The 15,712-nt window shown below is 41.1% G+C and overlaps 1 protein-coding gene across 8 annotated transcripts in view; it reads left to right on the top strand.

Moving 5' to 3' along the window:
* The window catches only part of LOC145535236 (collectin-43-like), a 174,080-nt gene that overhangs the window by 30,670 nt on the left and 127,698 nt on the right, over positions 1 to 15,712 (top strand). The gene's annotated exons all lie outside the window — the stretch shown is intronic.

The following is a 15,712-nucleotide window of genomic DNA, read 5'->3' as shown; positions in this document are numbered from 1 at the left end:
TAAGTATGATTGACTTACAGTATTTTATTAGTTTCAGGTGTACAACACAGTCATTCAATATTTTTATAGATTATACTCCATATAAAGTTATTATGAAATATTGACTACATTCCCTGTGCTGTACATTACAACCTTGTTAGCATCTATTTTATCCCTAGAAGTGTGTACCTCTTAAGCCTCTTCATCTATTTTGCCCTTCTTCCCAACCCTCTCCTCTCTAGTAACCCCTAGTTTGCTGGTTTTGCTGGGCAATGGCAGCAGCTGCAGCTCCCATCAGCCACACCATCACTAGGGTAAACAATGGGCACACTTATATGTATTCACACGACCATTCAGTACAGTGTTCAACAAATTACATGATATATTCAACACTGTATTATAAAATAGGCTTTGTACTAGATGATTTTGCCCAACTGTAGGCTAATGAAAGTGTTCTGAGCATGTTTACATTAGTCTAGGTGAAGCTATGATGCTAGGTAGGTTAGTTGTATTAAATGAATTTTTTATTTACTATTTAGTGTACAAATGGGTTTCAGCTTCCCAGGTGGCATTAGTGGTAAAGAACCTGCCTGCCAGTGCTGGAGACGTAAAGAGACACAGGTTCGATCCCTGGATCAGGAAGATCCCCTGAAGGAGGGCATGGCAACCCACTCTGGTATTCTTGCCTGGAGAATCTCATGGACAGAGGAGCCTGGTCTGTAAGGGTCACAAAGAATCGGGCAGGATTGAAGCAACTTAGCACGCATATACAGTGGGTTTATTGGGACATAACCAAAGAAGCTCTGTATTTGAACTTACTGCTATGCCTGGTTAACTTATCCTACTGCTGCTCCCCCCATTCCCCTGCCTCCATACACACAAACACCTACCCATCATGGAAACTGACTATGGTGTATATAATTTAAATTTGGGCTTATCGCCTTTTATTTATTTATTTATTTTGATGTTTCTCCCTCTCCCTCCCCTATATCTCTTGGGAGCATTGTCTCACTTATTTCCCTTTTATTAAGGACTTTTCCCCCAGATGTTTTCAATGTGGATCTTTGTAGGAAAAACATTCTGAGCTCTTGAATGCAGGGAACTTTATTTTTCCCCATCACTGTCTCTCATTTGAATGATAATTTGACCGAAGATAAAATTCTACATTCAAAGTACCTTTCCCCAGTACTTTTAAACTATTACTTACTGTCTTCTAGCACCCAGTGTAGCTGTTTGATATCTGGTCATTGTCATTCCTCGGGAGGTGATCTGTTCTTTCCCTCTGGAAACTTATAATTTTTCTCTTTGTCTTGATTATTGTCAATTTTTATTGTTATGCCTAGAGATTGGTATGTTTTATTTCTTTTGGCTCTTTATAAGTCCTTTGTTTTTAAAATTTAAAAAAATTTATTTATTTTTTTAAATTAGTTTATTTTCTATTTTTTAACTTTACAATATTGTATTTGTTTTGCCATACATTGACATGAATCCACCATGGGTGTACATGTTTTCCCCTTCCAGAACCCCCCTTCCACCTTCCTCCCCATCCCATCCCTCCGGGTCATCCCTGTGCACCAGCCCCGAGCACCCTGTATCATGCATTGAACCTGGACTGGCGATTCGTTTCACATATGATAATTTACATGCTTCCATGCCATTCTCCCATATCATCCCACCCTCGCCCTCTCCCATAGAGTCCATAATACTGTTCTATTTATCTGTGTCTCTTTTGATGTCTCGCATATAGGGTTATCTTTACCGATTGACTAAATACCATATATATGTGTTAGTATACTGTATTGGTGTTTTTCTTTCTGGCTTACTTCACTCTGTATAATAGGCTCCAGTTTCATCCACCTCATTAGAACTGATTCGAATGTATTCTTTTTAATGGCTGAGTAATATTCCATTGTGTATATGTACCACAGCTTCCTTATCCATTCGTCTGCTAATGGGTATCTAGGCTGCTTCCATGTCCTGGCTATTATAAACAGTGCTGTGATGAACATTGGGGTACACATGTCTCTTTAAAGTCTGGTTTCCTCAGTGTGTATGCCCAGCAGTGGGATTGCTGGGTCATACGGCAGTTCTATTTCCAGTTTATTGAGGAATCTCCACACTGTTCTCCATAGTGGCTGTACTAGTTTGCATTCCCACCAACAGTGTAAGAGGGTTCCCTTTTCTCCACACCCTCTCCAGCATTTATTGCTTGTAGACTTTTGGATAGCTGCCATTCTGACTGGCATGAATTGGTACCTCATTGTGGTTTTGATTTGCATTTCTCTGATAGTGATGTTGAGCATCTTTTCATGTGTTTGTTAGCCATCTGTATGTCTTCTTTGGAGAAGTGTCTGTTTAGTTCTTTGGCCCACTTTTTGATTGGGTCGTTTATTTTTCTGGAATTGAGCTGCAGGAGTTGCTTGTATATTTTTGAGATCAATTGTTTGTCCGTTGCTTCATTTGCTATTATTTTCTCCCATTCGGAAGGCTGTCTTTTCACCTTGCTTATACTTTCCTTTGTTGTGCAAAAGCTTTTAAGTTTAATTAGGTCCCATTTGTTTATTTTTGCTTTTATTTCCAATATTCTGGGAGGTGGGTCATAGAGGATCCTGCTGTGGTTTATGTCGGAGAGTGTTTTGCCTATGTTTTCCTCTAGGAGTTTTATAGTTTCTGGTCTTACGTTTAGATCTTTAATCCATTTTGAGTTTATTTTTGTGTATGGTGTTAGTAAATGTTCTAGTTTCATTCTTTTACAGGTGGTTGACCAGTTTTCCCAGCACCACTTGTTAAAGAGATTGTCTTTTCTCCATTGTGTATTCTTGCCTTCTTTGTCAAAGATAAGGTGTCCATAGGTGCATGGATTTATCTCTGGTCTTTCTATTTTGTTCCATTGATCTATATTTCTGTCCTTGTGCCAGTACCATACTGTCTTGATGACTGTGGCTTTGTAGTAGGGCCTGAAGTCAGGCAGGTTGATTCCTCCAGTTCCATTCTTCTTTCTCAAGATTGCTTTGGCTATTCAAGGTTTTTTTGTATTTCCATACAAATTGTGAAATTATTTGTTCTAGTTCTCTGAAGAATACCATTGGAAGCTTGATAGGGATTGCATTGAATCTATAGATTGCTTTGGGTACTATACTCATTTTCACTATATTGATTCTTCCAATCCATGAACACGGTAAATTTCTCCATCTGTTTGTGTCCTCTTTGATTTCTTTCACCAGTGTTTTATAGTTTTCTATATATAGATCTTTTGTTTCTTTAGGTAGATATATTCCTAAGTATTTTATTCTTTTCGTTGCAATAGTGAATGGAATTGTTTCCTTAATTTCTCTTGCTGTTTTCTCGTTGTTAGTGTATAGGAATGCAAGGGATTTCTGTGTGTTAATTTTATATCCTGAAACTTTACTATATTCGTTGATTAGCTCTAGTAATTTTCTAGTGGAGTCTTTTGGGTTTTCTATGTAGAGGATCATGTCATTTGCAAACAGTGAGAGTTTTACTTATTCTTTTCCAGTCTGGATTCCTTTTATTTCTTTTTCTGCTCTGATTGCCATGGCCAAAACTTCCAAAACTATGTTGAATAGTAGTGATGAGAGTGGGCACCCTTGTCTTGTTCCTGATTTGGGGGAAAATGCTTTCAGTTTTTCCCCATTTAGGATAATGTTCGCCGTGGGTTTGTCATATATAGCTTTTATTATGTTGAGGTATGTTCCTTCTATTCCTGCTTTTTGGAGGGTTTTTATCATAAATGGATGTTGAATTTTGTCAAAGGCTTTCTCTGCATCTATTGAAATAATCATATGGTTTTTATTTTTCAATTTGTTTACGTGGTGTATTACATTGATTGATTTGCGGATATTGAAGAATCCTTGCATCCCTGGGATAAAGCCCACTTGGTCATGATGTATGATCTTTTTAATATGTTGTCGGACTCTGTTTGCTAGGATTTTGTTAAGGATTTTTGCATCTATGTTCATCAGTGATATTGGCCTGTAGTTTTCTTTTTTTGTAGCATCTTTGTCAGGTTTTGGTATTAGGGTGATGGTGGCCTAATAGAATGAGTTTGGAAGTTTACCTTCTTCTGCAATCTTCTGAAAGAGTTTGAGTAGGATAGGTGTTAGCTCTTCTCTAAATTTTTGGTAGAATTCAGCTGTGAAGCCATCTGGTCCTGGGCTTTTGTTTGCTGGTAGATTTCTGATTACAGTTTCAATTTCTGGGCTCGTGATGGGTCCTTTGAGATTTTCTATTTCTTCCTGGTTCAGTTTTGGGAAGTCGTACTTTTCTAAGAATTTATCCATTTCTTCCAAGTGGTCCATTTTATTTGCATTTGTTGCTGATAATAGTCTCTTATGATCCTTTGTATTTCTGTGTTGTCTGTTGTGATTTCTCCGTTTTCATTTCTAATTTCATTGATTTGATTGTTCTCTCTTTGTTTCTTGATGAGTCTGGCTAATGGCTTGTCAATTTTATTTATCTTCTCAAAGAACCAGCTTTTGGCTTTGTTGATTTTTGCTATGGTCTCTTTTGTTTCTTTTGCATTTATTTCTGCCCTAATTTTTAAGATTTCTTTCCTTCTACTAACCCTGGGCTTCTTCATTTCTTCCTTTTCTAGTTGCTTTAGGTGTAGAGTTAGGTTATTTATTTGACTTTTTTCTTGTTTCTTGAGGTGAGCCTGTATTGCTATGAATCTTCCCCTTAGCACTGCTTTTACTATGTCCCATAGGTTTTGGGTTGTTGTGTTTTCATTTTCATTCGTTTCTATGCATATTTTGATTTCTTCTGTGATTTGTTGGTGTTTCAGCAATGTGTTGTTCAGCCTCCATATGTTGGAGTTTTTAATTGTTTTTCTCCTGTAATTGACATCTAATCTTACTGCATTGTGGTCAGAAAAGATGCTTGGAATGATTTCAATTTTTTTGAATTTACCAAGGCTAGATTTATGGCCCAGGATGTGATCTATTCTGGAGAAGGTTCCGTGTGTGCTTGAGAAAAAGGTGAAATTCATTGTTTTGGGGTGAAATGTCCTATAGATATCAATTAAGTCTAACTGGTCTATTGTATCATTTAAAGTTTGTGTTTCCTTGTTAATTTTCTGTTTAGTTGATCTGTCCATAGGTGTGAGTGGGGTATTAAAGTCTCCCAATATTATTGTGTTATTGTTAATTTCCCCTTTCATACTTGTTAGCATTTGCTTTACATATTGTGGTGCTCCTATGTTGGGTGCATATATATTTATAATTTTTATATCTTCTTTTTGGATTGATCCTTTGATCATTATGTAGTGTCCATCTTTGTCTCTTTTCACTGCCTTTGTTTTAAAGTCTATTTTATCTGATATGAGTGTTGCTACTCCTGCTTTCTTTTGGTCTCTATTTGCATGAAATATCTTTTTCCAGCCCTTCACTTTCAGTCTGTATGCGTCCCTTGTTTTGTGGTGGGTCTCTTGTAGACAACATATATAGGGGTCTTGTTTTTGTATCCATTCAGCCAGTCTTTGTCTTTTGGTTGGGGCATTCAACCCATTTACATTTAAGGTAATTATTGATAAGTATCATCCCGTTGCCATTTACTTTATTGTTTTGGGTTTGAGATTATACACCATTTCTGTGTTTCCTGTCTAGAGAAGATCCTTTAGCATTTGTTGGAGAGCTGGTTTGGTGGTGCTGAATTCTCTGAACTTTTGCTTGTCTGTAAAGCTGTTGATTTCTCCTTCATATTTGAATGAGATTCTTGCAGGATACAGTTAATTGGGCTGTAGATTATTTTCTTTCATCACTTTAAGTATGTCCTGCCATTTCCTTCTGGCTTGAAGAGTTTCTATTGAAAGATCAGCTGTTACCCTTATGGGAATCTCCTTGTGTGTTATTTGTTGTTTTTCCCTTGCTGCTTTTAATATTTGTTCTTTGTGTTTGATCTTTGCTAATTTGATTATTATGTGTCTTGGGGTGTTTAGTCTCGGGTTTATCCTGTTTGGGACTCTCTGGGTTTCTTGGACTTGGGTGATTATTTCCTTCCCCACTTTAGGGAAGTTTTCAACTATTATCTCCTCGAGTATTTTCTCATGGTCTTTCTTTTTGTCTTCTTCTTCTGGGACTCCTATGATTCCTATGTTGGTGCATTTAACATTGTCCCAGAGGTCTCTGAGGTTGTCCTCATTTCTTTTAATTATTTTTTCCTCTCTGTTTCATTTATTTCCATCATTCTATGTTCTATCTCACTTATCCTATCTTCTGCCTCCGTTATTCTACTGTTGGTTCCCTCCAGAGTGTTTTTTATCTCATTTATTGCATTATTCATTATATATTGACTCTTTCTTATTTCTTCTAAGTCCTTGTTAAACCTTTCTTGCATCTTCTCGATCCTTCTCTCCAGGTTATTTATCTGTAACTCCAATTTGTTTTCCAAATTTTGCATCATTTTCACTACCATTATTTGGAATTCTTTATCAGGTAGATTCCCTATCTTTCACTCTTTTGTTTGATTTGGAGGGAATTTATTCTGTTCCTTTACCTGTGGGGTATTTCTCTGCCTTTTTCATCTTGTTTATATTGCTGTGTTTGCGGTGGCCTTTCTGTTTTCTGGCAGTTTGTGGTTCCTCTTTATTGTGGAGGTTCCTCACTGTGGGTGGGGTTAGACGGGTGGCTTGTCAAGCTTTCCTGGTTGGGGAAGCTTGTGTCGGTGTTCTGGTGGGTGGAGCTGGATTTCTTCTCTCTGGAGTGCAATGAAGTGTCCAGTAATGAGTTTTGAGATGTCAGTGGGTTTGGTGTGACTTTGAGCAGCCTGTATGTTGAAGTTCAGGGGTATATTCTTGTGTTGCTGGAGAATTTGCATGGTATATCTTACTCTGGGACTTGTTGGCCCTTGTGTGGTGCTTGGTTTCAGTGTAGGTATGGAGGCATTTGATGATCTCCTCTCGTTTAATGCTTCCTGGATTCAGGAGTTCTCTGGTGTTCTCAAGATTTGGACTTAAGTCTCCTGTCTCTGGTTTTCAGTCTTATTCTTACAGTAGCCTCAAGACTTCTCCATCTATACAGCACCGATGATAAAACATCTAGGTTAATGATGAAAGGTTTCTCCGCAGTGAGGGACACCCGGAGAGGTTCATAGAGTTACATGGAGAAGAGAAGAGGGAGGAGGGAGATAGAGGTGGCCAGGAGGAGAAGACGGGAATAAAAAGGGGAGAGAGCAAGCTAGCCAGTAATCACTTCCCTATGTGCTCTCCACCGTCTGGATCTCTCAGAGATGTTCATGGAGTTACACAGGCTGGAGGAAGGACACAGAGGTGGCCTGGAGGAGAAAAGAGGGACTCAAAAGAGGAGAGACAGATCCAGCCAGTAATTAGTTCTCTAAGTGTTCTCCACAGCCCAGAACACACAAAGAGATTCACAGAGTTGGGTAGAGAAGAAAAGAGGGAGTGGGGAGATGGAGGTGACTTGGTGGAGAAAAAGGAGAGCTAAAAGGGGGAGAGAGCAATCAAGCCAGTGATCTCTTTCCCAAGTAAAAATGGGTGCTGAAGACTGGGTTCTTGAAGATACAAAGTTGATAACAAATACTAAAAAGCAAAGATTAAAAATCTGGAGTAGAGGTTAGGTTCTCAAAAATACCATATTAAAAAAGGAGAAAGAAAAGAAGAAGAAAAAAGAAAGAAAAAAGAAAAAAAAAATCAGAAAAAACCCCCACCAAAGTCACAAAAAGTATAAAGTATATATATATGAAGTTTACTTTAAAAATAATGTCTTAAAGAAAGAAAAACAAAATAGGGTCTTTTTTTTTTTTGCAAGGTTATCAGTTCAGTTCAGTCGCTCAGTCGTGTCTGACTCTCTGCGACCCCATGAAATGCAGCACGCCAGGCCTCCCTGTCCATTACCAACTCCCGGAGTTCACCCAAACCCATGTTCATCGAGTCGGTGATGCCATCCAACCATCTCATCCTCTGTCGTCCCCTTCTCCTCCCGCCCCCAATCCTACCCAGCATTAGGGTCTTTTCCAATGAGTCAACCCTTCACATGAGGTGGCCAAAGTATTGGAGCTTCAGCTTCAACATCAGACCTTCCAATGAACACCCAGGATTGATCTCTTTTAGGATGGATTGATTGGATCTCCTTGCAGTCCAAGAAACTCTCAAGAGTCTTCTCCAACACCACAGTTCAAAAGCATCAATTCTGCGGCGCTCAGCTTTCTTCACCGTCCAACTCTCACATCCATACATGACCACTGGAAAAACCATAGTCTTGACTAGACGGACTTTTGTTGGCAAAGTAATGTCTCTGCTTTTAAACATGCTATCTAGGTTGGCCATAACCTTCCTTCCAAGTAGTAAGCGTCTTTTAATTTCATGGCTGCAGTCACCATCAGCAGTGATTCTGGAGCCCAAAAAAGTAAAGTCTGACACTGTTTCCACTGTTTCCCCATCTATTTCCCATGGAGTGATGGGACCAGATGCCATGATCTTAGTTTTCTGAACGTTGAGCTTTAAGCCAACTTTTTCACTCTCCTCCTTCACCTTCATCAAGAGGCTCTTTAGTTCTTCTTCACTTTCTGCCATAAGGGTGGTGTCATCCGCATATCTGAGGTTATTGATATTTCTCCCGGCAATCTTGATTCCAGCTTGTGTTTATTCCAGCCCAGCGTTTCTCATGATGTACTCTGCATGTAAGTTAAATAAGCAGGGTGACAATATACAGCCTTGACGTACTCCTTTTCCTATTTGGAACCAGTCTGTTGTTCCATGTCCAGTTCTAACTGTTGCTTCCTGACCTGCATACAGGTTTCTCAAGAGACAGGTCAGATGATCTGGTATTCCCATCTCTTTCAGAATTTTCCACAGTTTATTGTGATCCACACAGTCAAAGGCTTTGGCATAGTCAATAAAGCAGAAATACATGTTTTTCTGGAACTCTCTTGCTTTTTCAATGATCCAGCGGATATTGGCAATTTGATCTCTGGTTCCTCTGCCTTTTCTAAAACCAGCTTCAACATCTGGAAGTTCACGGTTCACATATTGCTGAAGCCTGGCTTGGAGAATTTTGAGCATTACTTTACTTGCATGTGAGATGAGTGCAATTGTGCGGTAGTTTGAGCATTCTTTGGCATTGCCTTTCTTTGGGATTGGAACGAAGACTGACCTCTTCCAGTCCTGTGGCCACTGTTGAGTTTTCCAAATTTGCTGGCATATCGAGTGCAGCACTTTCACAGCATCACCTTTGAGGATTTGAAATAGCTCAACTGGAATTCCATCACCTCCACTAGCTTTGTTCGTAGTGATGCTCTCTAAGGCCCACTTGACTTCACATTCCAGGATGTCTGGCTCTAGGTGAGTGATCACACCATCGTGATTATCTGGGTCGTGAAGATCTTTTTTGTACAGTTCTTCTGTGTATTCTTGCCACCTCTTCTTAATATCTTCTGCTTCTGTTAGGTCCATACCATTTCTGTCCTTTATCGAGCCTATCTTTGCGTGAAATGTTCCCTTGGTATCTCTAATTTTCTTGAAGAGGTCTCTAGTCTTTCCCAATCTGTTGTTTTCCTCTATTTGTTTGCACTGATCGCTGAGGAAGGCTTTCTTATCTCTCCTTGCTATTCTTTGGAACTCTGCATTCAGATGGGAATATCTTTCCTTTTCTCCTTTGCTTTTCGCTTCTCTTCTCTTCCCAGCGATCTGTAAGGCCTCCTCAGACAGCCATTTTGCTTTTTTGCATTTCTTTTCCATGGGGATTTTCTTGATCCCTGTCTCCTGTACAATGTCACGAACCTCTGTCCATAGTTCATCAGGCATTCTGTCTATCAGGTCTAGTCCCTTAAATCTATTTGTCACTTCCACTGTATACTCATAAGGGATTTGATCTAGGGCATACCTGAATGGTCTAGTGGTTTTCCCTACTTTCTTCAATTTAAGTCTGAATTTGGCAATAAGCAGTTCATGATCTGAGCCACAGTCTGCTCCCGGTCTTGTTTTTGCTGACTGTATAGAGCTTCTCCATCTTTGGCTGCAAAGAATATAATCAATCTGATTTCGGTGTTGACCATCTGGTGATGTCCATGTGTAGAGTCTTCTCTTGTGTTGTTGGAACAGGGTGTTTGCTATTACCAGTGCGTTCTCGTGGCAAAACTCTATTAGCCTTTGCCCTGCTTCATTCTGTACTCCAAGGCCAAACCTGCCTGTTACGCCAGGTGTTTCTTGACTTCCTACTTTTGCATTCCAGTCCCCTATAATGAAAAGGACATCTTTTTTGGGTGTTAGTTCTAGAAGGTCTTGTAGGTCTTCATAGAATCGTTCAACTTCAGCTTCTTCGGCGTTACTGGTCGGGGCATAGACTTGGATTACCGTGATATTGAATGGTTTGCCTTGAAGGCGAACAGAGATCATTCTGTCATTTTTGAGATTGCATCCAAGTACTGCATTTCGGACTCTTTTGTTGACCATGATGGCTACTCCATTTCTTCTAAGGGATTCTTGCCCACAGTAGTAGATATAATGGTCATCTGAGTTAAATTCACCCATTCCAGTCCATCTTAGTTCGCTGATTCCTGGAATGTCAACGTTCACTCTTGCCATCTCCTGTTTGACCACTTGCAGTTTGCCTTGATTCATGGACCTAACATTCCAGGTTCCTATGCAATATTGCTCTTTACAGCATCGGACTTTGCGTCTATCACCAGTCACATCCACAGTTGAGTATTGTTTTTGCTTTGGCTCCATCCCATCATTCTTTCTGGAGTTATTTCTCCACTGATCTCCATTAGCATATTGGGCACCTACTGACCTGGGGAGTTCATCTTTCAGTGTCCTATCCTTTTGCCTTTTCATACTGTTCATGGGGTTCTCAAGGCAAGAATACTGAAGTGGTTTGCCATGCCCTTCTCCAGTGGACCACAGTCTGTCAGACCTCTCCACCATGACCCATCCGTCTTGGGTGGCCCCACACGGCATGGCTTAGTTTCATTGAGATAGACAAGGCTGTGGTCCATGTGATCAGATTAGCTAGTTTTCTGTAGTTTTAGTTTTAGTGTGTCTGCCCTCTGATGCCCTCTCGCAACACTTACCGTCTTACTTGCAAGGTTATAGTAGGTTATAAAAATGAAAATTGAAGGAGTAATAGGGTACTTAAAAATAAAATAAGAAAATAAGATAAAATTTTAAAATATTAACAAAAAAATAATAATAAAAAGTTTTAAAAATTTAAAAAATGATACTAGTAGGAATGTCTTGGACTTTCTCTGGAGCTGTTATGGACTGTGTGGGGTCAGTTCATTTTTAGATAGTTCCTTGGTCCAGGTTGTACTTCTCAAGGTCTCTAGGCCCCTTCCTATGTAGTCAGTGCTAATTACAGGGTTTTAATCTGTTGCATCTGTCACTTCCAAAGGGATTCCTTCTGTTTCTTTTAGCTTCTTCTGTTTGCTGGCCTCTTCAGTGTCTAATTTCTGCCCTAACACAAGTGGGGTGGTGGTGGTAACTTTTTTTTTTTTTTTTAGTCTCACTTGTTCGGTCGTGCTGTGGGGAGAGAGGAACACTGCAAACAAATCTCACTGGCATGTGCTCACAATATTTTGGCCACTCTGGGTTTGCCCCGCTCACGGCGTGTGTGCTTTCCTAGTCTACACTGCTCAAGCTCCAGGTTGCACTGCCGGGAACTGTCTGAAGCGGCCCCTGGGTTTGCCTGTATTTCCCAGGTCTAAGCCGCTCAGGTTCTGGTTCCCGGGTATTTCACAAAGGCGCAGACTTGGTTGAGCCTGGGTTTTGTGCCCTTCCCAGGTCCGAGCAGCGCTGGTGACCAGGTTTTTGGCTAGCGTGGTGGGGGGCTGCGCCTTTTTCCCTTCCCCGGTCCCAGCTGCTCGGTTATCTGGGTGTACAACGGGCGCAGTTTCCCAGGTGTGCTGTGCTCTACCCTGGGGAGCTGATCTCTGGCTGCGACCCTCTCGGCAGGTGTCGACCCTCCAGAGTCCCAAGCAGTCCTGGTTAGCTGTGAGGTCTGTTTGCAGTTTGGTATAGGATGCCTCTCTGGGACCGCAGTTCCGCCCTTCCGGCTCTTGCTGCCCTCCCCTTCCTGTCTCCTCCTGGGGATGGGTCGGTTCACGGCTGGTTTAGTCTGCTCAGTCCTTTGTTCTGTGAGCCGGCCTGGCCGTGTCTTAGGTTAAGGCTTTTCGCGGGAAATCTATCCCAAGGTCCAGGTTGCTGTCTCAATCTAGTTCCCTCAGATTGCCCTCGGGGCATTCAGGCTCATTCCTTACCCAAAACAATGCAGCCTGCCCCTCCCTGCCCAGCCACCGCTTGCTAGTTAGGGAAGCTGGCGTCTGGGCTGTGCGCCCGCTGGGATCAGCTGCTAGGTAGATAAACCGCGGGGTTTAATTATTTATTTTTCCTCCCGGTTATTTTGCCCTTTGCAATTCCAAAGCTCGCCAGCGACCCGCCGGAGTGTTTCCTGGCGTTTGGAAACTTCTCTCTTTTTTAAGACTCCCTTCCTGGGACGAATCTCCGTCCCTACCTCTTTTGTCTCTCTTTTTATCTTGTATATTTTGTCCTACCTTCTTTCAAAGACTATGATCTGCCTTTCTGTGTGTCTGATGTCCTCTGCCAGCATTCACAAGTTGTTTTGTGGAATTTGCTCGGCGTCTAAATGTTCTTTTGGTGAATTTGTGGGAGAGAAAGTTGTCTCCCCGTCCTATTCCTCTGCCATCTTAGGACCCTATTTATTTATTTTTGGCTGTGCTGGATCTTTGTTGCTATGCAGTCTTTTTTCTGTTTGCGGCAATCGGGAGCAACTCTCTAGTTGTGGTGCACGACTTCTCATTGAGGTGGCTTCTCTTGCTATGGCCCCCAGGCTCTAGAGCACAGGCTAAATAGTTACGGTACATGGGCTTTGTTGCTCCACGGCATGTGATCTTCCTGGATCAGGGATCAAACCTGTGTCTTATGCATTGGCAGATGGGATTCTGATCCACCAAGGAAGCCCTTATAAGACCTTCCAAATAACAGTTGTTTGTGGGAAATTTCTCTCCATTTTTTCTTCAAACATTTTTTCTACTCCATTTTTGTGTTTCTATCTGGAACTTATGCCCCTAGGTGTTAGCATTTCTTTATCATCCACATTTCCAAGCTTCTTTTGTATTTTATGTTTTATATTTTCCCACTGCGAGACACTCATAGACCTGTGTCTACAAATTCGTTCTTCAGCTATATCCATTTTATTTCATGTGTTCTATTTTCATTTAATAGAATCTTTATTTCAACTATTTTATTTTTCATGCCTAATATTTTTACTTAGTTCTTTTTTTATGATTTCTTGTTCATATACCATATTGCTAACATCTTCTATTTTTAACTCCTCATCTACTCAAGGAGAATTTTTCGATTTCAGGTCCTTCTGTTTCAGTTGACAGGTGAGGCCAAGCATATGTTTGTTCATTCTCAACTTTCCAGTGCTTTAGTTTGCAATCTTGTATCCCTTGGGACATCAACCAGCAGGTCTGCTAATGCAGTGGGGGGAGGGCTAAGGCCAAACCCTAGTCTACACTGAAATCAGTGATTCAAGGATGAAAATCCAGGAACCATAGAACCATTAAAGAATCCCTGTTTGATACCATTCCATTGGCCAGTCTTTTGCTGAGGTTTTTCACTTTTGAGCCTTTAAGAAGAAACACCAGTGTAGTCCACAATCCTGGTGCTTTGGTTGGCAGGATACGGGTGATTGCCTGAGGGCTGCCAGTCTGTTTTCCTGAACTCTCTCTCATCATCCAGTGGACTTTTGTGTTGCTAATACCAACAGAAGCTGTCATGAGCCCTGTTGTTGCCCACTTCTGTGCAGAAGGGTGAGGCCCATAGCTGTGTTCAACTTGAGGGAGAACGAGAACAGATTAAAAGTTCTCCAACAACCTACTCCCTACGGCCCAATTCATCCACCCCAACAGCAATTCTCGTTTTCTGTCTGAGGAGTGGGGCGGGAGTGGGGAGGACATTCCCTATATTTTCTCTTTGGTTTTAGGAATTCATGCTTCTCTCATACGTTTACTGTTTCTTCATGGTTGATCTTGGGAGAAGGGTTCAGAGGCCTGAGCTAGTTGGCTGTCTGGGCAGGATCTCCCCTTCCTGCCTTCAAGTATAAGTTGTTACCTCAGAGAGTTGTGGATGTTGGGTATTTTGTATCAGTGTCTAGAACAAAATTAATATTTGAAAAGTATTAAGTGGTTTTTTTTTTTTTTAACTTTTGTCAGGTTGGTTTACTTTTCTCCCTCAGTTCTTGTGTTAACAAAGATTTGGAATGATGGACTAATTACAGCTCGAGCAGACAGGATTTCTCAAAACAACAGACTGCTTACAGCTCAGTTAAATAGACGGTGGATAGTTCACCCCCAAGATGTAGGAGTAGGCTGGCTGCAAAGGAGTGGCCATGATCCCTCTTGGCTTTCACTTTTATACTATCTCCTCTTCTTGGTTCTGCCCTGTCCAAAAATAGGACTTGTACCTGCCACCAATCAGGAAAGGGAATGCAAATAGATGTATGCTCAAGGCCAATTGACAGTTGCAAGTTACATAACAATAAGCTCTATTGCTCATGTCATTTCCATAATTCAGTCTGTTATAGTCAGACGTGTGTATGTATAGAATATTTATGAACCCATTGACTTCCCTGGTGGCTCAGAGGTTAAAGCGTCTGCCTCCAATGCAGGAGACCTGGGTTCGATCCCTGGGTCGGGAAGATCCCCTGGAGAAGGAAATGGCAACCCACTCCAGTATTCTTGCCTGGAGAATCCCATGGACGGAGGAGCCTGGTAGGCTACAGTCCATGGGGTCGCAAAGAGTCGGACACGACTGAGCGACTTCACTTTCTAATGGGCTCCTGGCTGACTGTGGTTACTTGACACAGCTGTGCATCAAGGGTGCATGTGCTGGAGTTGGAGAAGCCCCTGTGGTTAGTTTGTATCTACTGTGTGCCTAGGGCACATGTGCAGGAGTTGATCAAGTCTCTGTGGTTATTTTTGTAGCATATCTGTGAACTCTCCTGGGCATGTCTGGGATGGGGTTTCAAGATAAGCTTGGATCCTTTTAGGCTAGGCCACCCTTCATTGCTCATGTCTAACTTCCTACCTAACACTTTCAAAAGACCTCAATCCCAAACTTTTATTCTGAAAGAGGGGGGAGTATGCAGATATACCAATTGACTAATTTCATCAGCTTTTTAAAAATTGTAGTTGATTTATGATATAAATTAGTTTCAAGTGTACAACAAAATTTTATACTCCATTTAATGTTAGTATAAAATACTCTGTATTTCTTGTGCTGTACAGTATATCCTTGTAGCTTATCTATACCTTAATCTCCCATCCCATCTTGCCCCTCCCCTTTTCCCTCTCCCCACTGGTGACCACTAGTGGTTTGTTCTTTCAGTCTGTTTGTGATTTGTTACATTCATAGCATTTTTAGCTCTGCAGCAGTGTTCTTTGACCATTGTCAGGACTCCAAGTATTGTTTACACTGAGTGCTGGGCTCCCAGTGAAGGTTGTTTAGCTATGTTTATTATTGACACAAACATGTTGTCATGTATAGAAGTCAGCCCCAAATATCAAGAAATCAGGGTCAAACCACGTGGGTTCTTATTCTAAAATTTCTCTAAAACTCCTACTATTCAAAATGGTCTACAGATCACCAGGGAGCTTGCTAGACATGTGGAATCTTGGACCCGCTCCATACTCACTAGATCAGAGCCTGCATTTTCACAAGATCTCATGGAATCCA

This window comes from Giraffa tippelskirchi, chromosome 2, assembly GCF_054371585.1.
Source record: "Giraffa tippelskirchi isolate mGirTip1 chromosome 2, T2T-mGirTip1v1.2.pri, whole genome shotgun sequence".
NCBI lineage: Eukaryota > Metazoa > Chordata > Mammalia > Artiodactyla > Giraffidae > Giraffa > Giraffa tippelskirchi.
This window is presented reverse-complemented; position numbering and strand designations above follow the sequence as displayed.